Source organism: Lithobates pipiens, unplaced genomic scaffold, assembly GCF_037356315.1.
Source record: "Lithobates pipiens isolate NorthernLeopardFrog02 unplaced genomic scaffold, aLitPip1_a1.2 Scaffold_16, whole genome shotgun sequence".
NCBI classification, from domain to species: domain Eukaryota; kingdom Metazoa; phylum Chordata; class Amphibia; order Anura; family Ranidae; genus Lithobates; species Lithobates pipiens.
The window spans coordinates 60,935,326-60,960,804 of record NW_027507748.1 but is presented as its reverse complement, the minus strand read 5'-3'; the positions used below and the strand labels follow the sequence as shown (position 1 = coordinate 60,960,804).

Here is a 25,479-nt window from a genome sequence, read left to right as displayed (position 1 = left end):
ATAAGACATCAGGGGTCTGAAAGACCCCTGATGTCTTATTAAAGAGAACCGGTCACAAAGGGGACTTTTGGTCCCCTTTGTGATAAAAAGTGTAGTTCAAACATTTAAAAAAAAGTAAATGTCAAATGAAAACATCCATAAGCTGCACATCATGAAGCAGACCCATGTGCATGAAGTGAGATGAATGTCAGCCTCAGCCTGGACTCCAGCCAGGCCACGCCTCCAACATTTTTTTCTCTGCCCCTTGGAGCTTAAAAATAAAGTTATAACCAAACATTTAACCCAAATTTTTATCCCCCCCCCACACACAAGTTGGGGACACCTACGCCTGGAAATTTCAATTCATTCTAAACTTTAGGGGTTTTTTCTTTAACTAACCTTTTTATCACATTCTAGACCAAAAGTCTCGAGTCTCGAACATACGTTCGACTCGAACATCGGCTGTTCGTCCGTTCGGTGAAGTCCGAACATTTTGGTTCGTTCGCGCCAAATTCGTGTGGCGCTCACGGCCCACAATGCACTGCGATGGCGCAGTGCATTGCTGGCTCCTGATTGGCCAAGCATGCACTGTGACCCCGCATGCTTGGCCAATCGCAGCGCCAGCATCGAGGAGAGCCATGATTGGCCACAGGCAGGATGCCTGTGGCCAATCATAGCTCAGGCTGTGTTGTGCACGCCCCACACTATATAAGGCCGCCAGCGCGGCGGCCTTGTGTAGTGTGTTGGCGTCTGAAGCAGTGGGTGTTCTGTGTTACCTTCAACACAGTACACACCGATCGCTTTCGGCCGATTTTCGATCTTGCTGTTGTGTAGTGGTTGTTGTCTGCGTACCCTGACCGCAGTATACACCGCTATATTCACCTCACCTATATAGCTAGTGATCTATCTTTTATAATAGAGCTTGCAGTCAGTAGTGTTAGGAGCTTGTGCGTGCTGTCTGCGTGCTCTGTACCCAGTACATACCGCTATATCCACCTACATAGCTGTTCTCTATTTGAGCCCACTTGCCATCTGCAGGAGTTATTGGAAGTTGTGTGTGCCTCCAGCACAGCACAGTATACATCTGTATATACACCTTTATCTCTGGTGTTCTATAATAAAGGCATCTGCAGGAGTTAGTGGGTGTTCTGTGTACCTTCAACACAGTACACACCGATCGTTTTCGGCCGATTTTCGATCTTGCTGTTGTGTAGTGGTTGTTGTCTGCGTACCCTGACTGCAGTATACACCGCTATATTCACCTCACCTATATAGCTAGTGATCTATCTTTTATAATAGAGCTTGCAGTCAGTAGTGTTAGGAGCTTGTGCGTGCTGTCTGTGTGCTCTGTACCCAGTACATACCGCTATATCCACCTACATAGCTGTTCTCTATTTGAGCCCACTTGCCATCTGCAGGAGTTATTGGAAGTTGTGTGTGCCTCCAGCACAGCACAGTATACATCTGTATATACCCCTTTATCTCTGGTGTTCTATAATAAAGGCATCTGCAGGAGTTAGTGGTTGTTGTGTGCCTCTAGCACAATATACACTACCCAACTGCTTTTTTACCCAACTCCCTTCAGGCCATTACCATGTCTGGAAGGCCAGCAAGGAGAGGCAGACAGGCGCGAGCCGATAAAAGAGGGCAAGCAGGCTCTGTGTCATCAGCACGTGGCCATGGGACACGCTTGTCCTTCTTTTCGGCATGCTGGACATGTTGAGCCACAACATGCCAACGACTTGGTAGAGTGGATGACCAAGCCCTCTTCATCCTCCTCATCCTCTCTCACCCAGTCTCAGGGTACTTCCCTCCTCTCAATGTCATCATCAGTGACTCCTTCCCTAGACCCACCACGTCCTCCTGAGGAGTCTCCTGAACTCTTTGAGCTCAGTGTTGGGTACATGCTCCAGGAGGATGCCCAGTGTTTTGTAGCCTCTGATGATGACACTCAGCTAGAGGAAGGCAGTAGCGTGAATGCAGAGAGACGGGATGCTCAAGAAGGACAGCAATCTGGCAGTCATGTTTCACAAGCTGCAGCATACTGCCAGGTTTGCTACAGCGATGAAGAGGGAGGGGATGATGAGGGCACTGACTCCACGTGGGTGCCTGGTAGGAGAGAGGAGGAGGCACATGTCCAACGAGGCAGGATGCCCTCCGGGGGCCAGCTTAGGGGCAGCACACTGACTGAATCATACCGCAGAGCTCCGCCTGTGCAGGGCGCTGCCTCTGCACGTTATGCTAAAAGTTCTTTTGTGTGGGCCTTTTTTGAGACGAGTGCATCAGATCGCACCACTGCTATTTGCAACATATGTCTCAAGAGTATCTCACGTGGCCAAAACATCAGCCGCTTGGGCACCACATGCTTGACCAGACATATGTTGACCTGCCATGCAGCTCGTTGGCAAGCGTACCTCAAAGACCCACACCAAAGAACAAAGCGGACCTCTCCTTGCTCCTCATCAGCTGGCATCTCCAACCCCACTAGACCTTCAGTCCTTTCTGAAACCTGCTCTGAGAGGAATGAAGGTGTAGAATTAGGTGTGTCACAGCCAAGTGCTTCCGGGCACTCTGCTAGCAGTACATCCACGTCCGATTATAGCAGGCAAATGTCCCTGCCCCAGCTGCTGGACCGGCGAAAGAAGTTCACTCCCAGCCATCCACATGCCCAGCGGTTGAATGCTAGCTTATCTAAATTGCTAGCACTTCAACTGCTGCCTTTTCAGTTGGTAGACTCGGCCCCCTTCCGTGAGTTTGTACAATGTGCGGTTCCTCAGTGGCAGGTCCCCAAACGCCACTTTTTCTCACGGAAGGCAATTCCGGCTCTCTACCGGCATGTGGAAGGCAATGTCCTTGCCTCGCTGGACAGGGCGGTCAGCGGTAAGGTGCATATTACCGCTGACTCATGGTCCAGCAGGCATGGACAGGGACGTTACCTGTCTTTCACGGCCCATTGAGTCACTCTTCTGGCAACTGGGAAGGATGCAGGACAAGGTGTAGTAGTGTTGGAGGTTGTTCCGCCACCACGCCTCCAAAATGCTACTATTGGTTGTGACACACCTCTCTCCTCCACCCTCTCCTCTTCTTCTTCCTCCATGGCCTCTTCCAGTGCTCTGTCCTCAGAACCAGCGGTTCTCCGTAGGCATTCCAGGGGCTACGCAAGTACGCAGGCAAAACGATGCCATGCCGTGCTTGCGCTGGTTTGTTTGGGGGACAGGAGCCACACTGGGGCGGATGTATTGTCAGCTCTGCAGGGGCAGGCCGAGAGGTGGTTGATGCCACGCCAGCTTAAGCCAGGAATGGTGGTTTGCGGCAATGGCACCAACCTCCTCTCCGCCCTCCGACAGGGACAACTGACCCATGTGCCCTGTGTAGCTCACGTCCTTAACCTGGTGGTGCAGCGGTGCTTGGGCAGGTACCCCGGCTTACAGGATGTCCTGAAGCAGGCCAGGAAAGTCTGTGTGCATTTCCCCCGATCATTTAATGCCTGTGCTCGGCTGGCTGAGCTCCAAAAGGAGTTGAACCTGCCCAAGAACCGCCTTATATGTGACATGCCCACCAGGTGGAACTCAACGTTGGCCATGCTGCAGCGGCTGCACACGCAGCAGAGGGCCATCAATGAGTACCTGTGCGACTACAGCACCAGGACAGGGTCAGGGGAGCTCGGTTTTTTCTCACCACGCCAGTGGGGCATGATCAGGGATGCATGCACTGTCCTGTCACCGTTTGAGGAGGCCACAAGGATGGTGAGCATGCATGCACTGTACCTCTTGTCCACCTCTTGGAGCATACGCTGCGTGGAATAATGGACAGGGCACTTGAGGCAGAACAGAGGCAGGAAGAGGAGTACTTGCCTCTCAAGGCCCCCTTTATCCAGACAGTGTTCCTGCTGTGCCACCCATCACACAGGATGAAGAGGAGGATGATTGTGTCAGCATGGAGGTGGAGGCTGGCACTCAGCATCAGCAGCAGCAGTCTTGTAGGGATGATTTACAGTCCCAAGAAACACGTGGACTTGTACGTGGCTGGGAGGAGGTAGCTGCGGATCATGTTGTCCTTAGTGACCCAGAGGACTCCGGACCGAATGCCTCAGCTAACCTACGCTGCATGGCCTCCCTGATCCTGCAAAGCCTGCGGAAGGATCCTTGTATTCTTCGGATCAAGGAGAGGGACCATTACTGGCTGGCCACTCTCCTTGATCCACGGTACAAGGGTAAGGTTGCCGACCTTATCTTGCCATCGCAGAGGGAGCAGAGGATGAGACATCTCCGGGAGGCCTTGCAGAAAGGTCTGTGCAACGCGTTCCCAGAGACTGGGAGGTTACAAACTCCTGGTCCTGGACAACGTGTTGCTAAGGCGGTGGAGAAGGTGGCCGTCTGACTGATGATTTCAGACAATTTTTTAGTCCGCAGCCCCAAGTTATGATTGGTTCCAGCACCCATCGCCAGCGTCTGATTTACATGGTGCAGGAATACCTAGGGGCAAGGTCAGACTTGGACACCTTTCCCACCGAAAATCCTCTGGCTTACTGGGTCTTGAGGATGGATCACTGGCCAGAGCTTGCACAGTATGCAATTGAGCTACTGGCCTGTCCTGCATCCAGCGTTCTTTCGGAACGCACCTTCAGTGCTGCTGTTACCGATCACAGGGTGCGCCTGTCCACCGAATCAGTTGATCGACTGACCTTCATCAAGATGAATCAGTCTTGGATCACCCACAGCTACCAAGCACCTGAAGCTGATGTAACAGAATAATTTTTTTTTAAATATCACATCCCTTCAAGACTGCCTATGCTGATGCTGAGTGACTGTCCTGTTATGTTGATTGTCTATCCTCTTCCTCCTCCGCTGATATGTTGGAAGAACATTTCTGGTTCTGGGTGATGCCTAAGGCCCAATTTTTCTGCCCCTGTTTAACAGGGGCGTTTAAGTACAATTTTTGATGCAATTCTTTGCAGCAGGGCTAATTCCTGCAATCAAACAGGAGTATATGGGAGAGGTTGCAGTGTGGTGGCACCAGCACCAGTCCCTAAGGCCCGATTTTTCTGCCCCTGTTTAACAGGGGCGTTTAATTACAATTTTTTGATGCAATGCTTTGCAGCAGGGCTAATTCCTGCAATAAAACTAGAGTATATGGGAGAGGTTGCAGTGTGGTGGCACCAGCAGCAGTGCCTAAGGCCAAATTTTTCTGCCCCTGTTTAACAGGGACATGTAATTACAATTCTTGATATAATATTTCACAGGAGGGCCCCTTCCTGTGCCCACCCAGAATAACGGTGAGGACTTATAGTGTTGTGGCACCAGCACCACAACCACCAAAGGTCAATTTTTCTACCACTGTTCAACAATGGCATGTAATTACAATTCTTGATATAATCGTTCACAGCAGGGCGCTCCAGCGCCCACCAAGAGTCACTTTCAGGGCTTACAATGTTGTGGCAAAACCAACACCTTGTTCCACCATTTCTGCAGAGCATATAGGGCAGGCCCCTACTTTCAAACATCCAATTTACAAACATCTCCTACTTGCAAACGGAAGGAGACAACAGCAAGTGAGATGAAAAAAGATGGACGACAAAACAAATTATACAGGGGTGATAACCCTTCCCTATGTTTTCCAAAAAGCTTAAAAATAGTTTTTTTGACTGGAGCTACACTTTAAAAATGTACCAGTTGAAAATTACAAACAGATTCAACTTAACACAACAAACCTACACAGTCCCTGTCTTGTTTGCACCGCCTGTATACTGCTGTTCTGAGTATATAGGGCCTGGGGGCCACACGCATTTCCCTTTTTTAATATGGGTACAGGGTTCCCCTTAATATGCGTACAAGACCCAAATAGGCTGGTAATGAGCAGGGAGGGCTACCCATGCCATTTTTCTCAATGATTTTCAACCATATTGCAGGAACCAGATATAACATTAAAACCGCAAGCAGTTTTAAATGGTGTTATTTCCGTTTAATGTCATTTTGTGCAGGGACTGTTCTAAACACGGGAAACACGTGGAACTTCACAGGCATACTACAGACACCCCCCAGGCACCATATTTAAAGGAATATTTCACTTTTTTTTTCTCACTTTAATCGTCATTAAAATCAGTGTTCCCGCCAAAACGGCCATTTTTAAAAACATTTTATGCATTGACCCATGTCCCCTGGGGCAGGAGACAGGTCCCCAAACCCTTTTTAGGACAGTATCTTGCATATTAGCCGTTAAAATTAGCACTTTTAATTTTGAACGTTCGAGTCCCATAGACTTCAATGGGGTTCTAAAGTTCGTTCGAATTTGGGGTCCGTTCGAAAGTTCTGGTGCAAACCGAACCGGGGGGTGTTCGGCTCATCCCTACATGTTAGATGTTTCTGAGTAGAAGATCAGCTTCTTTTGTTAGGACATACAGGAGTGGATTTACTAAAGGCAAATAGGCTGTTTACTTTGTTTTGGAATTTTCCCCAGAGCTTGGTGAATACAGTGAAACTCTGCTGACATCCATAATCCACTGGTGCAAGCAAAAATGCTGTTTGCATGTTTCTTCTCATTCTTTGCAAACTGAAACTTCACAACATTTACTAAGCTCTGGGTGAAATCCCCTTGCCAAGTGCAACTTTTCTTGCAAAATGAACAGGCTATTTGCCTTTAATCAGGGCTTTTTTTGTCAGAGGATAGATGCATTAACTCCCCCCTTGCCTCCGCCCCCTATTCACCTTTGAGCATTGTCTCCTGGCCCCACCCCCTACCCACCTCCCAATACTTCCCCTTTTAGAAAATACAGAACCAACTATCATTTTGTGCTACTAATTAATTTCTATAGAATTTGATAGACCCCTTCCCCAGCAACAGTATACCCTTCCCCAGCAACAGTATATCCTTCCACAGCAACAACAGACCCCACCGCAAAAATAATAGATCCCCTACACAACAACAGACCCCCCCCCCAGCAACAATGGACCTCTTGCAACAAAATACCACCCTACAAACAGTAGACCCCCAGCAGCAACAACAGATCTCCCAGGAGCCAGCAACAATAGACATCTTCCTTAACAGTAGATCCTTCCCAGCAACAATTGACCCCCCCAGCAACATAAGTCCCCCCATCCAAAAATAGATTCCCACCAGCGACAATAGATCCCCCTAGCAGCCAGCATCAATAAACCCCCAGTGCACCTTGCTGTAAAATTAATTCAGTTCTGGAGGTGCCGGAACAGCGTTCCCCCACGTTCCTAGTGAAAGAAAGCCCTGCCTTTAGTAAATCAATCCAACAGTTTATGACTGATAATGAGATCTGCCAGTACAATATAGACAGGGTTATTTACTGTGCAACCCCCTTGAATTTTACAGGAAAATTCATTTTAGGAGCAAAAAGTAGGAACCAATAAAAATCTAAGCAGCAATTTTTTTAAATATTTCTTAAAGCTACATTTAGAGACAGGTGCTAAATGGGTGGCAGTCAGTTAAACATTTTATAGACGCATCACAATAAGAAAATGTAAAAAAATCGATATTGACTGTTTATTTTATATTGAAGTAATCTGCAACAATACTGTATTATTGCATTTTATTAATGATATGTATTAATGCTTAACCATGATCGGTGAAGGTAACAATCCCTGGGCAGGCTGGCATTGCACTGCAGAGATCTTCACAATTTACTGACAACAGTCAGATTCATACTGTTCTGTCTCATTTTCACAGAGAATAGAATATCAAAGCTTATTGGTTATTATAGGTAACAACTTGACTTTCCTCCAGTTTTATTGATTGGTTTGCGCAAAAGTTATAGCTTATGGGATATTTTTATTATCGGACTGCGATATTGCCACAGACATTCTGACACTTTTTTGGGGACCAGTGACACTAAAACAGTGATCAGTGCTAAATAAAAAAAAATATGCACTGTCACTGTACTAATGACACTGGTTGGGAAGGGGTTAACGTCAATGGTGATCAAAGGGTTAACTATGTGCCTAACTAGTGTTTTACTAAACTGGGGGAGGTGCTTTTACTAGGGGAAGAAATAGATCCTAGTCCCTGCTTTGCAGAGACACAGGATCCATGCCTTTCCTCCTGTCAGAACGGCGATCTGAATTGTTTACATAGGCAGAGTGCTGTTCTGCCTCTATGCTGGATGATCAGCGGGTGCCGTCAGACATCGAGTTTGCAGCAAAGGGAGTGAGCTGCTGGCAGCACGCATGCACGCCTCTTACCCAGAAGAAAGGGATCACATGTGTATAGGTAATACAACACAGAGGTACTCCCCTGTAGCAGTAAAACTGCTATAGGGTTGACCTTAAGCGATTGATCAAAGAAGGAAAATCGTACTAAGAACCAAAATTTGTGATGTCACTAAGCAGCTGGTGCAAAACCCTAATGCATGGTATGCATAGATTAGAAAAAATTCAGTGCAGTGCATAAAAAAAAAAAAAAAACACATAAACATAATATAAAGGTGTCCAACATAAAAAAAAAAAAATATTCACATATACGAGTGTATACATTTAAGATGAGAATAAAACAAAAAGTCCCACTGAAAAAACAAAAAGTGATTGAAAAAGTCCTCTTGTGTATATTGAGAGAAATGGCGCTTCCAAGCCTTTCAGCATTGGAAGACCACCACAATGTGTACAGAGTAGGGGCTTACCAGATTCTCATGACCCTCACAAAGGAGAGGTCAAAAAAGCTCATGATTATGCAGCCCCCAAAACACTTCAGGGATCACGACAGGCCATTGCACTTCAGTGACTTTCACCAATCAGTATGTGATGAGGCTCCACACAGGCAAGATAGTATAAAAGAAGAGAGACACTTTCCATAGCGTAAAACCGTAAATACAGCAATATAAAAAATGGGCACAGCTGGTTCACACATGCGCAGTGGCGCGTGTCTCTGCTCCTCCCTACGTGTTTCGTCATAGGTGACGTCAGGTGTGATGGGCCTGATTTACTAAAGACAAATAGACTGTGCACTCTGCAAGGGTATTTGCTTCAGAGGTAACTAAATGAGAGGGAGCTCTGCTGACTTCCATCATTCAATTATGTGCAATTAAATGTCATTTTTTATTACTTGCATGTGATTGGGTACTCTTTGCAAAGGGAAGCGTCACCTCATTTACTAAGCTCTGGAGCAACTGTACTTGCAAAGTGCACAGTCTATTTGCCTGTAGTAAGTCAACCCCAGAGTCTTTCTTTGTGTCTCATGGATATGTGTTATTATGCAACAAATTTGTTTTAATACTGTTTTACTAAAAATTGTGTTTAAATATGTGTTGTGCTGCAGGAGTGATGACCTGTCTACAAGTCCTGCTGCAGTTTTGTGTCCTTCCTATAATAGGTACGTGTTTTACTTTTAATCGTTTTACTTTTCTATCAACTCACTACCAGCAGAGATGTCCTAATTTACAAATACATGATAAGAACACCCCTGTGACCCCTGAATGGGGGGTATTCTCTCCATTACAGACAATAATAGGCAGTGCCACTTTCTTATTGTTTTGCTTTGCTTGAGGAAAACGAAAGAAAGAAATAAAAGGGCAGCAGCTACAAATACTGGACACTTACCTGTTCAAGGACCCAGCGCCGTTCTCACCCAGGCTGGTTCTTTACCGGTCTTCGGGTTCCTGGTGCTGTCATATTTACTAAAGGAAGCTGGCTGTGACTCCTTGCGGTTTTACACAGCTGGCTTCTCACCGTGCATGTGTGAGCCACGCTTCACTTTACAAATGGTCCTGCAGCCTTCTGGGACCTGTGACATGCCCCAGAAGGCTGTGGGCAAAGAGAGCGAAGGCTAAATTCTGCTCCGATCACCTGAGCAATCCAATTGGAAGTGGGAATGGGTAATGGTCAATTGTCCAAAAGTCGTAGGGGGGGGGGGAAGGAAAAAAGCAGAACTTCCCCTTTTGGGTGAAGTTCCGCTTTAATGTCCCTTTCACCAGCCTAGCTTCTGATTTGTGATTTTCAGCAGTGACTGGCCCATGGTTAGAAGGCAATTGGGTGGCAATATGCTGCCTCCTGCACACATGTTTTAACAGGAATTTAACACTAAAATTGCACTTGTGGCACGGCCCCATTCACCTCTATGTGGCTCGCCGTGAAGCACACTTTGGGGCCATGGCACTGTGTATGGGATTATCCAGTGGTCATGGACTGGTTTTGACAAACCGCCTGCTTTTGCCAACTGACAGTTCTGTGCCGTGTGAAAGAGGCCTTATTGTGTAAGGAAAGTGACCATAAACTATACACTGAACAATTCACGAAAAAATAGAAAAGACACTCCTAGAGCCACATCCGTATAAAATTTGGTATAAAAGAAAAAGTTGGGCATATGATAGCCACAAAGGTCGGACTTTAAAGGTAACATAGACAGTGAAAAATATAGAAAAATATATTTTATTTATAACAATATATGATACATAGTGCAAAAAAAGGGTAAAGAGTTAAAAACATACATAATACACAGCAAAGATAAGCATGCATAGTGTATATAATAGTGAGTCCCTGTGCATTAACATGTTTTGCTGTCTAGCTTCGTCAGGACACATTCAGGGATTGTTGGAGAAAAGCAGGTCTCGCTATCTACAATGAAAACATATAGGTAAAACTTCATATAACAATCACATATGTTAAAAATACATTATCATCATATCTGAGTGACATATGAGGCATACAGAAATACCTTGCAGAGGAATCCATGAAAGATAGTGTCACCCATAGAGCTTCAAAAAATTCTTATCTATAGTATTCCCAATACCTGAGTTTTCATACAAGAACACCAACTAGAACAGTATACAATGACGATAGTCATTAAAAAAAAATCGAAAAAGCAACACGAATGTTTGAAGGAAGATAGTAGGAAATACTCATTGGGCTGAAAGTCTTCTGTTGTAAGTATATTTCAAGGTTATCACCAGTGGCGGCTGGTGAAGTTTTTGGATGGGGGGGCGCCAGACCCCGCCCATCATGACCCCGCCCATCATTTTGGCCCCTCACACTTCTCATAAACCACGCCCCTTATGTAATCTGAAAAAAAAATTGGCGTGGGTTCCCCCCTCCGAGAGCATACCAGGCCCTTAGGTCTGGTATGGATTCCAAGGGGAACCCCCTACGCCGAAAAAACGGCGTGGGGGTCCCCCCCAGATCCACACCAGACCCTTATCCGAGCATGCTACCCCGTCGGCCAGGAAAGGGGGTGGGGACGAGCGGGCGGCCCCCCCTCCTGAGCCGTACCAGGCCGCGTGCCCTCAACATGGGGGGGTGCCTTGGGGGAGGGGGGGCGTGCGAGTCAGGTGGAACCTGGAGATGGAGTGCTGAGGACACTGTCGGTGTCCCTTGAGGGTGCCCCTTAGTTTGGGGGGTGACCTCAGGCCTGGGGCTTGGGTACTGGAGGGATCCTCTTACGACACACACAGGAGTCCTATTCTGGATGCACGGAAGCAAGTGTGAGGACAGCCGGAGAGAGTTAGAACGTCTGGAAGATCTCCAGGGAGAAGTCAGCCAGGTGGCTGGTGAGTGTGACAGTCAGGGAGTACTGTTAAGTTGTAGCCAGGTGGGCTAGTGAAAGGGGGCACCTGCAGCCAGGTGGGCTGGCAGTGCTTAACCACTTGAGATCCGCGCTATAGCCGAATGACGGCTACAGCGCGGATCTCCTTTTCCGGGACTACGTCGCGGCGCGCTCTGTGATCGGCGAGTCTATGAGACTCGCCTGATCACCGATCCGTGCAAGGGGTCGATCCCGACCCCTTATCACGTGATCAGCTGTCAGCCAATGACAGCTGATCATGTGATATAACGGAGCCGGTAATCGGCTATTATTATTTTAAAAAAAAGCCGATCACTGGCGGCCGTGATCGGGACATCAGTCCCGATCATGGCCAGCCCTGCTAGTGCCCACCTGCCCCCTGCCAGTGCCACATTAATAAAAAGTAAGTGCCCCCCGTCAGTGCCACCCAGCAGTGCCCACAGTGCCACCCAGCAGTGCCACTCAGCAGTGCACACAGTGCCACCCAGCAGTGCCCACAATCTGCCTCAACAAAGGTGCTGCACCCCAGTGCCACATATCCGTGCCCATCAGTGTCATCTACCAGTGCCCAGCAGTGCCGCCCATCAGTGCCCAGCAGTGCCACCTATCAGAGCCACCTATCAGTGCCCATCAGTCCTATCTATCAGTGGTACCTATCAGTGCCCATCCGTGCCACCCATCTGTGCCCCCCATCCGTGCCATCTTATCTGTGCCCATCTTTGCCCATCAGTGCCGCCTTATCTGTGCCCATCGGTGCCGCCTTATCTGTGCCTATTAGTGCCGCCTTAACTATGCCTATCAGTGCCCACCAGTGCAGCCTATCAGTGCCCACCAATGCAGCCTATCAGTGCCCACCAATGCAGCCCATCAGTGCCCACCAGTGCAGCCTATCAGTGCCGCCTCATAAGCGCACTTCAATGAAGGAGAAAAATGACCTGTTTGCAAAATTGTATAACAAACTATTAAACATGATTTTTTTTTTTTTTGCATCTTTTTTTGTTTGTTTAGCAAAAATTAAACTCCGAGCTGTAATTAAATACCACCAAAAGAAAGCTCTATTTGTGGGAAAAAAATGATAAAAATCTCATTTGGGTACAGTGTTGTATGCCCGCGCAATTGTCATTCAAAGTGCATCAGCGCTGAAAGCTGAAAATTGGTCTGGGCAGGAGGGGGGTTTAAGTGCCCAGTAAGCAAGTGGTTAAAGAGGTAGTGCTGGGATTAGCAGCCACAGGAATGTATGCTGAACATTGACTTTTTAAATAGTAAGGTGGGTCCCTGCCTGTAAAAGGCCTTTGCTATCAAATCTGACTGCTGCCTTTTGTCTGATTAACTATCAGGCGGCGTACACACGGGCGGACTGTCTGCCCAACTAAGTTCGTCAGACAATCCGACAGACAGTCCGCTCAAACTTTTGAATGAACGGACTTGCCCCCACACGGCACTTTTTGAGCGGACTAAGTTCGCCGTACTAAGTCCGCGCAACTTTTGAAATGAACGAACTCGCCCACACACGCGGAGGAAAGTCCGCTCATTTCGAGCGCGTGTCAAGGTAGACGGGGCACGCAACGGAGACGTCGCGGGCCCCGCCGCCTGGAATGGACTTAAAGGGGAACCCCAACGCCGAAAAAAATCGGCGTGGGGGTCCCCCCAAAGTCCACAACAGACCCTTGTCCGAGCACGCTACCCGGCCGGCCAGGAAAGGGGGGCGAGCGAGCGCGCCCCCCCTCCTGAGCCGTACCAGGCCGCGTGCCCTCAACATGGGGGGTGCCTTGGGGAAGGGGGGGCCGCGCGGCCCCCCCACCCCAAAGCACCTTGTCCCCATGTTGATGAGGACAAGGGCCTCTTCCCGACAACCCTGGCCGTTGGTTGTCGGGGTCTGCGGGCGGGGGGCTTATCGGAATCCGGGAGCCCCCTTTAATAAGGGGGCCCCCGGATACCGGCCCCCCACCCTATGTGAATGAGTATGGGGTACAATGTACCCCTACCCATTCACCTGTGAAAAAAAGTACAAAAAAAAACAACAACACAGGGTTAAAATATTTTATTGCACAGCTCCGGGGGTCTTCCGTCTTCGGGGGTCTTCTCGCCGGACTCCTCCGCTATCTTCTTGTAGCTCTTTTGCTAGCGGAGGAGTCCTGCTTTTTTCCTCCCCGCCGCCGGCCTCTTCTCCCGACTTCGGGGGTCTTGTCCCCCTCTTAGGTTCTTCTGCCGGGCCACCGCGCCTTCTTATAGCTCTTTTACAGGCGGTGGCCCGGTCTTCTGTCGCCGCTGTCGCCGCCGCCTTCCGTTCTTCTTCTTCTTCTTCTTCTTCTTCTCCAGGAGATGTTGACACGACGCTCTCTCCGGCCGGAATGCCAGAGCCGTGCTGCGCGACCACTTATATAGTGACAATGGGGCGGTGTCACATGGTATATGTCACATGGGTTGGTCACATGGGTTGATGTCACATGGGGACTATGACATCGTAAGGGGGCGGGGTCACCATGTGACCAACCCATGTGACATATACCATGTGACACCGCCCCATTGTCACTATATAAGTGGCCGCGCAGCGCGGCTCTGGCATTCCGGCCGGAGAGAGCGTCGTGTCAACATCTCCTGGAGAAGAAGAAGAAGAACGGAAGGCGGCGGCGACAGCGGCGACAGAAGACCGGGCCACTGCCTGTAAAAGAGCTATAAGAAGGCACGGTGGCCCGGCAGAAGAACCGAAGAGGGGGACAAGACCCCCGAACAAGACCCCCGGCGGCGGGGAGGAAGAAAGCCGGACTCCTCCGCTAGCAAAAGAGCTACAAGAAGATAGCGGAGGAGTCCGGCGAGAAGACCCCCGAAGACGGAAGACCCCCGGAGCTGTGCAATAAAATATTTTAACCCTGTGTTGTGTTTTTTTTTGTACTTTTTTTCACAGGTGAATGGGTAGGGGTACATTGTACCCCATACTCATTCACATAGGGTGGGGGGCCGGTATCCGGGGGCCCCCTTATTAAAGGGGGCTCCCGGATTCCGATAAGCCCCCCGCCCGCAGACCCCGACAACCAACGGCCAGGGTTGTCGGGAAGAGGCCCTTGTCCTCATCAACATGGGGACAAGGTGCTTTGGGGTGGGGGGGCCGCGCGGCCCCCCCTTCCCCAAGGCACCCCCATGTTGAGGGCACGCGGCCTGGTACGGCTCAGGAGGGGGGGCACGCTCGCTCGCCCCCCTTTCCTGGCCGGCCGGGTAGCGTGCTCGGACAAGGGTCTATTGTGGACTTTGGGGGGACCCCCACGCCGATTTTTTTCGGCGTTGGGGTTCCCCTTTAAGTCCATTCCAGGCGGCGGGGCCCGCGACGTCTCCGTCGCGGGCCCCGCCTACCTTGACACGCGCTCGAAATGAGCGGACTTTCCTCCGCGTGTGTGGGCGAGTTCGTTAATTTCAAAAGTTGCGCGGACTTAGTACGGCGAACTTAGTCCGCTCAAAAAGTGCCGTGTGTGGGCAAGTACGTTCATTCAAAAGTTTGAGCGGACTGTCTGTCGGATTGTCTGACGAACTTAGTTGGGCAGACAGTCCGCCCGTGTGTACGCCGCCTCAGACTTTGTTCGTCAGACAGTCCGCTGAAACTGTCCGCTGAAGCCCACACACGAGCGGACTGTCCGCTGAAACACTGTTCAGCGGACAAAGTTGGGCGAACAGTCCGCCCGTGTGTACGCGGCCTCAGTGTTCCAGCTGGGCCTGTGTTCTCTACAAGCAAGTAAGAGCTGGAGGAAGTTGAGGAGTGTGTATATAGACTGTATATAGGAGAGTTCTTTGAAGTTGAGTGAGCATCCCATAATATTCCTATCCCCATTCAAGTTCATTAACAAAAATGGGTGGTCTTCGATGATGCTAAGAGTGATGCTGATGTGGAGCTGCACAATTAATCGTCAAGAATCGTTATCGCAATCTTGTTTCACAATTCTTTCTATGCAAAGAATTCTCTCTGCTCTTCTGAAGCCACAGCCCTCAAAAGAAAGGAAGAGAAAAACTGGGCAGTCTGCCAAGAATCAAAACATTATTTATCAGTTGAACTTAAGTATAAACATTATAACAATTTGTTAATAGAATAGACTGTGTGTAAGTGAAAAAAAAGTGTAACCACTTAAACGCGAAACCTATCAAGTTAATATCATTTGTTTTGCTAGAAAATTACTTAGAACCCCCCAACATTATATTATAGTAGACACCCTAGGGAATAAAATGGTGGTTGTTGCAATATTTAATGTCACACTGTATTTGTGCAGTGGTCTTTCAAATGCAATTTAAAAAAAAAATCACTTTAACGAATTAAAAAAAAAAAAAATAACCAGTAAAGTTAGCCCATTTTTTTTGTATAATGTGAAAGATTTTACATCACAAGAATTGTGAGAAAATTGTGATCTTTTTATTCTAGGCAAAAAAATTGTGATTGTCATTTTGGCCAGAATCGGGTAGCTCTATGCTGATGTAAATATTCCATTATCACTCTGCATCACTCACTGTAAATAAGGGTGCACTTAGTGGGTGGGCCCATGAAGCTCTGCATTCACTGTATCCGCCCGGTCTTCCTGGTTGAATGCTGGGCAAGGACATCTTGTGGCGAAAATAATGTATTGCAGGGGGCAGCTATAGCATTTTTCTTTTTTTTTCATTGAAGCCTTTGCTTTTTTTTATAAATTTAAAAAATAAGCCCAGACTTGGGATTTAAAATGAAACTCCAATCAAAATGGTAAATACAGAGTTGAAATAAATATATCTGAACTGACTTACATGTCAAAGGATTAAATATTCTGTTCAGCCAGTTTTGTGACCCAGGGACTTTTGCTAGAAATCAGATTATTGACCTTTCTTTCCTTTAAAGGATGTTACACAGTTTAGTTGTTCATTCACCTCTAGCCTTCTGATTGTAGAACAAAGGGGCATCATCACACTGGGAAGCCAATCACTGTTCTCACTCTGTTCTCACCTCCTATCAGAATGCTGCTCATAGTAGACTGAGAGCACTAGCCTGAATGATCGGAGTCCTGCTGTGTGGGAAATTACTTAAAGCTAATATAAAGTCAAATTCAGTTACTAACTATATATATTTTTAATACATAAATTGATTTATATATGATATAGATATATATATGATATAGAGATCTAACTTTAAATCCCAATTGAACCTATAGTTCATTTTCTTCATAAAACAGCCACAGCTTAAGTAGAAAAACCTCTCACCTGCCAGTATGAGTGGGACCCTTGCTATTTGTGGGTAAGCTGTGGTCTCTTTGCAGAGGTGCAATCCTGCCCTTCATCTTTGAATCATATCATGGCTGTACTATTTAATTTAATAGCAGTTTTTTCTTTATGAAGCTTTCTTTTTCTCTTTATCTCTGCCTTTCTCTTTCTTTTAGCTTCTGTCATCATCTGCATTACTATTTTTGTCCTGTAGGCGGCACTATCCACTGTACTTCCATAAGCCACCAGCAGAGGTCACTGCCATTTGGACCTGTGTAGATATTCCCCTCCCTACTGCCTACCAAAACCTATTTACACCTATCAGCATTTTCAGATTTCTTCAGCCTTGTGCCTACTAACTGTTTGTAAATTCTGATTTTACCTCCAACTCTGGTCTCTGCCTATCCCTGTTTTTTCAGATCCTGATGTTATTTCTAGTGCCCACGTTCCTTTATGGGACTGCTACTTCTAGGGTTGCCACTTTTTCTTTAAGCCAAACACTTTAGTGGCACTCAGACTTTTTTTTATTAATATACATTATAGGATTGTAACAGACCTGGGACACCTTTGGGCACTCCAAAGAGAATAGTAATGTGGCACCCTCCTGTCAGACCCTGTTCGAGCCACATTCCTGTCTGAATAATGTGTCCGAGTTTCACGTGGACTGAAACCCAAACACATGATTAAAAACCCGGACTGTCCGGGTGAATCCCGGACAGGTAGCAACCCTCGCTACTTCTATAAGTGATAATGTGAACAATTCCTTTAATTGTATTTTAGTATAGTTCCCTATGGAAGTTTGGTGTGCAGCCTTTTTATTTGCCGCAGTTGTGTTTAAAGTGATTGTAAACCCTTTACAACCAATTTTTGCTACAGGTAAGCCTATAATTAGGCTTACCTTTAGCTATCACGGATATCTCCTAAACAAGGACAAGACTGTGCTGTTACCAGCGGCTCCCACTTGCATGCACGGGAGTGATGTCATCGCGGCTTCGGCCAATCACAGCGCCGAAGCTTGCGATACTCGGAAGCAACTCCGGGAGCGATGCCACCGGCCAGAGTGGTGAACGAGGACCGCTGAGGGGGCTTCGATCTAAGGTAAGTATTACATACATAATGCTATGCATACTAGCTCATTATGTCTTTGTCTTGCAGGTTTTGTTTTGTTTGTGGGTTTACAACCACTTTAAAGCAGTATTAAACCCAAAAACCAACATTTATTATATTGCAGCTTACCAATTCTTAGATTGCATTAGTTTCACTTGTTTAGTCTTTCTTTCTTCTATTCATCTGGTGAAACAGCCAGCAAGTCTGTTGGTTTTTCAAAAGCATAGCTTTTTCAGCTCTCCAGCTAAATGTATCAGTTTACCTAGAGGAGACAAACCACTTAACACTGGTAGGGGTGATTAACCCCTTTATGCCGGTGTCTCCGGCCCTTTAAGGGATTTCAGATGCTGGGAAGCAGGGCGGGGTTTATGATCACATGACCACCATGATTGACTGTTACGGCAGTCACATGATCACAAATCTCCCAATCGCTTCTTACTTTTCGTTAGCCGCTGGTAACTGTGTCGGGAGCGTGGTCTCGGCACAGCTGTGTCTGCTAAAACCAAGGCCCAAATACCAAGGCCCACCCGCCGAGAGGCCACATATTTGCTTCAATTAATTAAACACATATTTGGGTGCCGTCATTACCTAGGGGTTAAAATGATGAGCTTTTTATGTTCTCATGCAAACCTTTATCCCAAAATGAAAATAAACTGTTACTGTAAGCCCTTGTACACACGGTCGGAGATTCCGACGGAATGTGTCCTATCAGACCGTTTTGTCGGATAATCCGACTATGTGTGGTCTGCATTGGACTGTTTCCGTCAGAATATCCGACGGACCAACTTTTCTAACTTGCCGGTAAAATTTTCCGACAAAATGCTCCGATTGGACATACTCCGATCATGTGTAGCCTACTCCGACGGACAAAGTTCCACGCATGCTCAGATCAAATTCCTAGACCAAAGCTATTGGCTACTAGCCTGCACGTAGTCCCGTAGTAACGAAATAACGTCATCACGTTATGTACAATCGGATTTTCCGACAACTTAGTCCGACCGTGTGTATGCAACATCACTTCCGGACCTCTTCCGGAATTAATCCGTCGGAATTACTCCGATGGATTTGGTTGTCGGAATCTCCGACCGTGTGTACAAGGGCTAACTGATTATAAAGTGGGAGCTGGAGTTTGGCTTCAATTTGTTATGCCCTGTACACACGGTTGGACTTTCCAGCAGAAAATGTGCGATCGGATTGCGTTGTCGTAACATCCGATCGTGTGTGGGCTCCATCTGACTTGTTCTTTGAGAGCTGGATCTAAAATTTTCCGGCAACAAAATCCAATCATTTCAATTCCGATTGTGTGTAGACAATTCTGACAAAGTGCCACGCATGCTATTGGCTACTGGCCTGTTTAAAGTCCCGTCGTACGTGTTCTACGTCACTGCGTTCAGAACGATCAGATTTTCTGACAACTTTGTGCAACCGTGTGTATGTCAGACAAGTTTGGGCAAAAATCCGTCGGAAAAAATCTGATTGATTTTGACATCGGAAAGTCCGAACCGTGTGTACAGGGCATTAGTCTAAATCTGCTAGTGCAGTACATCTCACCTCCAGTGCTCCTTCATCCAGAGTGGAGGCACTCTAATACAGGAGGTTTTACTGGCAAAATCACCAGGTGAAAACAGAGGGAAAAAAGCATAATAAAACTGATGCAAGTTGTAAACCTTCCTTTGTAAGTTGTACCTATAGGTAAACCTTATTCTAGGCTTACCTATGGGTACTGTAAATATTCCCTAAAGTGCGCCATTTAGGAGATATTTACCATTTACTGCGCTGAAGGAACAGCCGCTCGTGGCGTTTCTTCGGGCAGGTGTGCTCGTGACCGGCAGCTCCTGGGAGTGATGTCACGCAGCTCCGCCTACTCACAGAGCCCCGGAGTCCACGGCCCCAGAAGGAAGACGGGTGAAGATGGATGCAGCCTACAGCGGGGACAACGCGGGCTTTGTTTGAAGGTGCGTGTCACATAATCTGCTAGTATGCGACGCATACTGGCACATTATGCCTTTACATTGCAGGGAATTAGACAGGAAGAAAAACCCACCAGGGTTTACTTCCTCTTTAATCTACAATATAATACACTTTTGCTTTTGGGTTTCAGGCTGGGTTCACACTACAGCGATGCCGGAACACCACGAATCCACGGCGGGTTCCCGCATCGCATGCCTCACGGCGGCAGTTCACACTGCCCTATGCGAACTGCTGGGAGTGTCAGTGAAATGTTAATGACACCCTCAGATCAGTTCGCATATTGCAGTGCGATCTGCAAACTCGGACAGGAATCGGATCGCATGGTGTGAACACCCATGCGATCCGATTCTGCTGCAGACCAAAAAAAGGGTCCTGTGCGAGTTTGGGGTGGGTGCGATGCGAATTCAGCCATACTATCTGTATGGCTGAACTCGTATCGCACAGAGATCGCATGTGATTTGCACTGCAGTGCGGTGCGAATCACATCCGTTCTCATAAACCGCTGCAGTGTGAACCCAGCTTAATGACACTTTAAAGACAATTTGCCATTTTGTTAAGACAGACAATCATCCCCGGGTCAACCTTCTACTTGTAAATTATATTATTGTTATCTGTTTTATGAAAAAAATTCACTTTAATGTCACTTTAAAATTAAAAAGTAATTTATTTATTTTTTTCAGTACAAACACGGCTTTATTTGGCAATATTGTTTGAAAAGTATAATTTAATTTTAAATACAATCTGTATAAAAAAATTTACAAAAAAATGAAAAATTTGATTTTTTATTACAAAGCATAGTGAGGTTATTTACTAGTGAAATAAAGTTTATTTTTATATATAATTTCAAGCTTTTTTTTATATGTGTAAACAACACAGACACAGACAGGCGATCTTGCTATTTTTTTTTAATTCTTTGCTAAGCAGGGGGAAAAAAACAGCAAGATCGCTTAGTAAAAGCAGCACATAACACAACACACACAGTAAACATAGTTAGGCACATTTAACCCTTTGATTGTCCCTTCCCAACCAGTGTCATTAGTACATTGACAGTGTGTAGTATTAGCACTGATCACTGTATTTGTGTCACTAGTGATGTCAGCTAGTCACTTAGTGTACCCCTCAGCCAGTGTCAGATTGCCTGCCATACTATCACATTCCCACTATAAGTTGCTGATCACCGCCATTACTAGTATATTAACAAAAAAATAAGTGAAAAATTCAGTATCTATACCAGATGCTATGACATTCAATCAAACCAAGTAATATACACTTATAGGGATTTTTTTTTTACCAAAGACATGTAGCAGAATACATACAAAATTCATAAAGACATTTTTTTTTAAATGTATTGGATATGTTTTATAGCAGAGCATAAAAAAATATTGGTGTTTTTTTTTTCAAAATTTTCCGTCTTTTTACGTTTTTATCTCAAAAAATAAAAACCCAGTGGTGATCAAATACCCCCAAAAGAAAGCTCTATTTTTGTAATAAAAATTTGCATGACCGCGCAATTGGCAGTTAAAGAAGTGCAGTGCAGAACAGCAAAAAATGCCCTGGTCATGAAGGGGGTAAAATCTTCTGGAGGTCAATGGTTTAAACTAAGGGCCACCAAAGTGTTAAATAGGAGCATGTGTTTTTTTTATTTTTTTATTTACACACCCCTTAATGATGCACATTATTCATAATTGGTTAGGAATGTTTAAAGAAACTGACCAAAAACTTGAATTTCCTTTGCAGGCATCTCGTCCAGACTCAAGAAGCCTTTTTCATAGACCTGATCAGTTATCTCCTCTGTGCCTCATGATATATACGGAGGTTCTACAAAGCCTTGAGAATGAGAACACCTATGAGGATCCTGCAACAATGGGCAGTGCTCCATACCTTGCAAATAATCTGAATGCTGAGAATGAGGACCAACAAGAAGCCCTAAATCAAGACAACAGTGTGCCCAGCAATGAAGCCCCAACCAGAGAGCTTTCAGGAGGTGTACTCCAGGGCCTTAGAGAAATTAAGCTATTAGAAGGCTCAGGTGTACAGGACATGATGTCCATGGGGGACGCCTGGCACCCTGCAGTCATCCCATTGTCGGAGAGCAGCATGGAAGCCTCATCTGAAGATGCCTTTGGTAGCTCCGGGAACCTCCTTTCAAATTTGGCAAATGGTTTTGACGACTCTTTGAACTTCTCACTAGAGAACCACTTTACCATTGATTTAAATTCTGTATCTCTTGGAGACTCTGCTGGTCTCTGGACAGGTGTCCCAATGGTTGCATCTCCAAAGAGCCATCCCAATGGAGATGTAGTAAACATGAGCCAGTTCACACTGCCCTGTAGTGTACTTGATACAGACACCCCAGTTATGGGCAATCTTCCCTGTGAAAACGATGAAGACATGGATATAGGCAGTGACTTGCACTGTGCCCCTGATTACATTATGAGATGAACTTTATATGATGTTATTTATGTGATGGATGCTCCATTCTTACCTGCAGCTTTAAGCCAAGGCAGCTCTAGGTCTCAGGACTGTTAAAAATGACATTGTTCTTGTATTGCTACAGTCTGTCTGTCCCCCACCTTATGTTGTGTTCTTGAACATGTAATTTGGCCTCTGTTCAGTTGTGAGATATTCGCTAAAAGTTAAATACATATTTCCCTTATTTATTGAAATAAATATACTTATAATGTAAAATATTTCAAAGTCTTAAGTATATATGTTGAGATCGATTAATCTTGTGAGACGAATTTCCTTAATTAGATCTGAGTCAGCGTAATTCAAAAATGTGTATTTATTGTACACATTTTAAATAGAAAAGTATACTTACAAAAATAGTACAATAATAATAATTAGTATCTTTCTTTCTTATTCAATATATCAAGTCATGTCTCATTTAAAATGGCCGAATAGCCCTTTGTCTGCTGGAAAGCTCTGAGTGCAAGACATGTGTCTTCATAGGCTGCATATCATCAAGAGAGAGACTCCTCAAACTCTCTACTATATTAACAGGCTTTAATCTCCCGCCCGAAAGATAACTCCTCCTTTACAAAGGTGTGGGCTAATGAGTGATTACTATAATCAATGTAACATGTGTTACCACTTAAAACACAATTCTACCTTCTGATGACATGGCAGGAAATGGGGGAAGGTAGAAGGTAGAATTTCAGCTCACTTTACATAGGCTTACTCACTTACATAGAAAATGACTTTCTAAAAACATATATATATAATAAACTGGAGAATTTAACATAAACAACATTTATCAAAATCCTGACAGGTTTTAAATGTTTACTTCTTCAATTATCGCAAGTCATAACATAGAATTTACTGTCTCAAAGTTCTTTCACACAATATGGAAACTTATATTCTGAATAAAGTATAATAAAGCCAATTAAAATTTAGATATTAAGAATATAACATTCCCCTCTGAAATATGAATACTAATCATATTTTTCAGATTAAAAATTCATTCATCACCATTCATGTCACATTCAAACAAACTTTGATTCAATAACTTCAAATGTTTTGTCATGTACAATTGAATTCATACCTTCAAAACCCATTTTCCTCTTCAATTTACTTTGTAACAAATCATCTCCTTTGTTAATATCACTTCTAATTCGATAATATAATTTTTTCATTCTAAACATCAAACATAACTGGAATATAAGAAATAACATGATAATAAAAATAATTACAATAGGATGTGATAAAATATTTCCTGCTGCTGAAATTATCGAAGTTTTTCCCCACATGGATACACTATTACTAAATTTTTTCCACCAATTACTTCCTGAAAATTCTGACCATTGATGCGATATTTTTTGCAAATTACCTTGTTCATGTTTAAACAATACTTCTGCATTCTGCAATTCCTTAGCCAAAGCTATTAATAAACCTTGATCCTTTTGAATTATATTTGCCCATTTTTCCCATGGAAATTCATCTATTTGGGAAATATTATACTGTGTAGGAAGAGCGCTAATATTTTTCATAAACATATTTGTTAAATTTGTTCTCAACCCATTAATACTTATTGCAACAATGTCTCCTTCTATACAATACAAACCTTGATTTAGGTTTTCTGTATTTGTACAAGAAGAGAAAAAAGTTTTAACCCTTTCTGTATCTGACATAATCTGAAAACAAACCTTCTTTTTATCTACACGAGTAATTAATTCAGAATTAATTATATTTTCAATTCTTGCTGAACATAATGTATGATTATGATAACAAGAATGAAATATGCTTTTATCTTGATTAGGTAAACATATAATTTTAGACTGGAATTGTAAACATGATGACAAATCTACTTGTTCTAATTCAGAATTTTCATTGTTAAATACAAAATCTGTATACTGTAATTTATAGTATAATAATTGTGTATTACTGACAGGTAATCCCAAAACAGTGATTGGAACCAAAATTTGTTCTTTTCCGGCTATTGGAATCATAGAAGAACTATAACATATGTCCTGCTTGCATCCCATCCATTTATTTACCCATAAATCTGTATGATTTATCGCATATAAATATTCTTTGGGTAAATACTGTAAAATGCCAAGAGGAGTTATTCCACTCTGAAATGCTTGCGCAATTATTTTAAAATTAGTGGAATATTCCGTTAGAATCTCTAAGCATGCTCTGGCTATATGAGAATGTTGTTCACTTCTCATCAAATCAAGAGTAATATTTTGAAGATGTAAAATAGATGGACTCATTATATTAGCAGTTTTATTTAGCATATTTTCTAAAATCTGATTTAAATGTCTTTGTATTTTACTACCATTACTTCCCACTAAACCAGCGGTTTCTAGATCAGACTTTAAAGTATTAATATCCATACTATTTGTTATACTCCCGATTGTGCCAATCCCTCCTAAAATACCTTCAACAATACCACGCTTATTTCTGTTATGATTTCTATTATTAATTCCAAACCATCTCTCAATACCCAATTCCATATTAACCAAATGTCCTTGACATTGTGGAAACCTTGTAGAAATTTTCCATTCTGAAACATTAAAATTCCACAAAATAATGACAAACTTTCCTTCTCTCAAAAGAGTTCTGGATTGGAAATGGTTAATCTGAAAAGGGCTTGCAGAGAAACTTTTCTTATTGACACATGGAGTTTTCCTTGGAGACATAACAATAACACTTGCCTTTGCACATTTCACTGGATAATTTTCTATTGATATGCAACATTCATACATGCCAGTATCATTCAAAGATACTCTCATTTGTTGATAAACAAATGTATCATTGATCCAATTCACACTACCAAAAATTCCTTTATGAAATAAAATTCCACTACATATTTAAAATGATGAGTAGTTTACCCAGTCTGTAGAAGGAGGAAGGTGTGGTGCAGTGTGTGGATTTTTTGGGGGGGTTTGGATCTGACATTAGACTCCAACACCCTCTGTTCGTTGCAGGACAGGGTTCTTATGTTAGCTTTTGATATTGCGATACTCGTGTCGACTCTGGCTGGCATGCACGGACTTTGGCTCAGCGGATGCACGGGAATTCAAATGGCTCATCACATTATTATTTTTCCTCCCTACCCTCCCCACACCTTGCCAGTACCCTCCCATCATCTCACCTGCTTTTCAGATCAATTAAGATGCCGTTTTGGCGCCAAAGCAAGCTATATAATCAGTTTTGATTACAAGGGCTTAGTGAACAGTGCTGTGTTTGTTGATGGGA

The 25,479-nt window shown here is 44.7% G+C and overlaps 1 long non-coding RNA gene across 1 annotated transcript in view; it reads left to right on the top strand.

Annotated features, from left to right (window-relative positions):
- LOC143984244 (uncharacterized) overlaps positions 1–22,423 on the top strand; it is a 28,553-nt gene extending 6,130 nt beyond the window's left edge. Inside the window, exons 2-3 of the long non-coding RNA XR_013274741.1 lie at positions 9,253–9,306; positions 21,514–22,423. This is a non-coding gene — a long non-coding RNA (uncharacterized LOC143984244). The remainder of the gene's footprint in view (positions 1–9,252; positions 9,307–21,513) is intronic.
- The last annotated feature ends 3,056 nt before the right edge of the window (positions 22,424–25,479 follow it).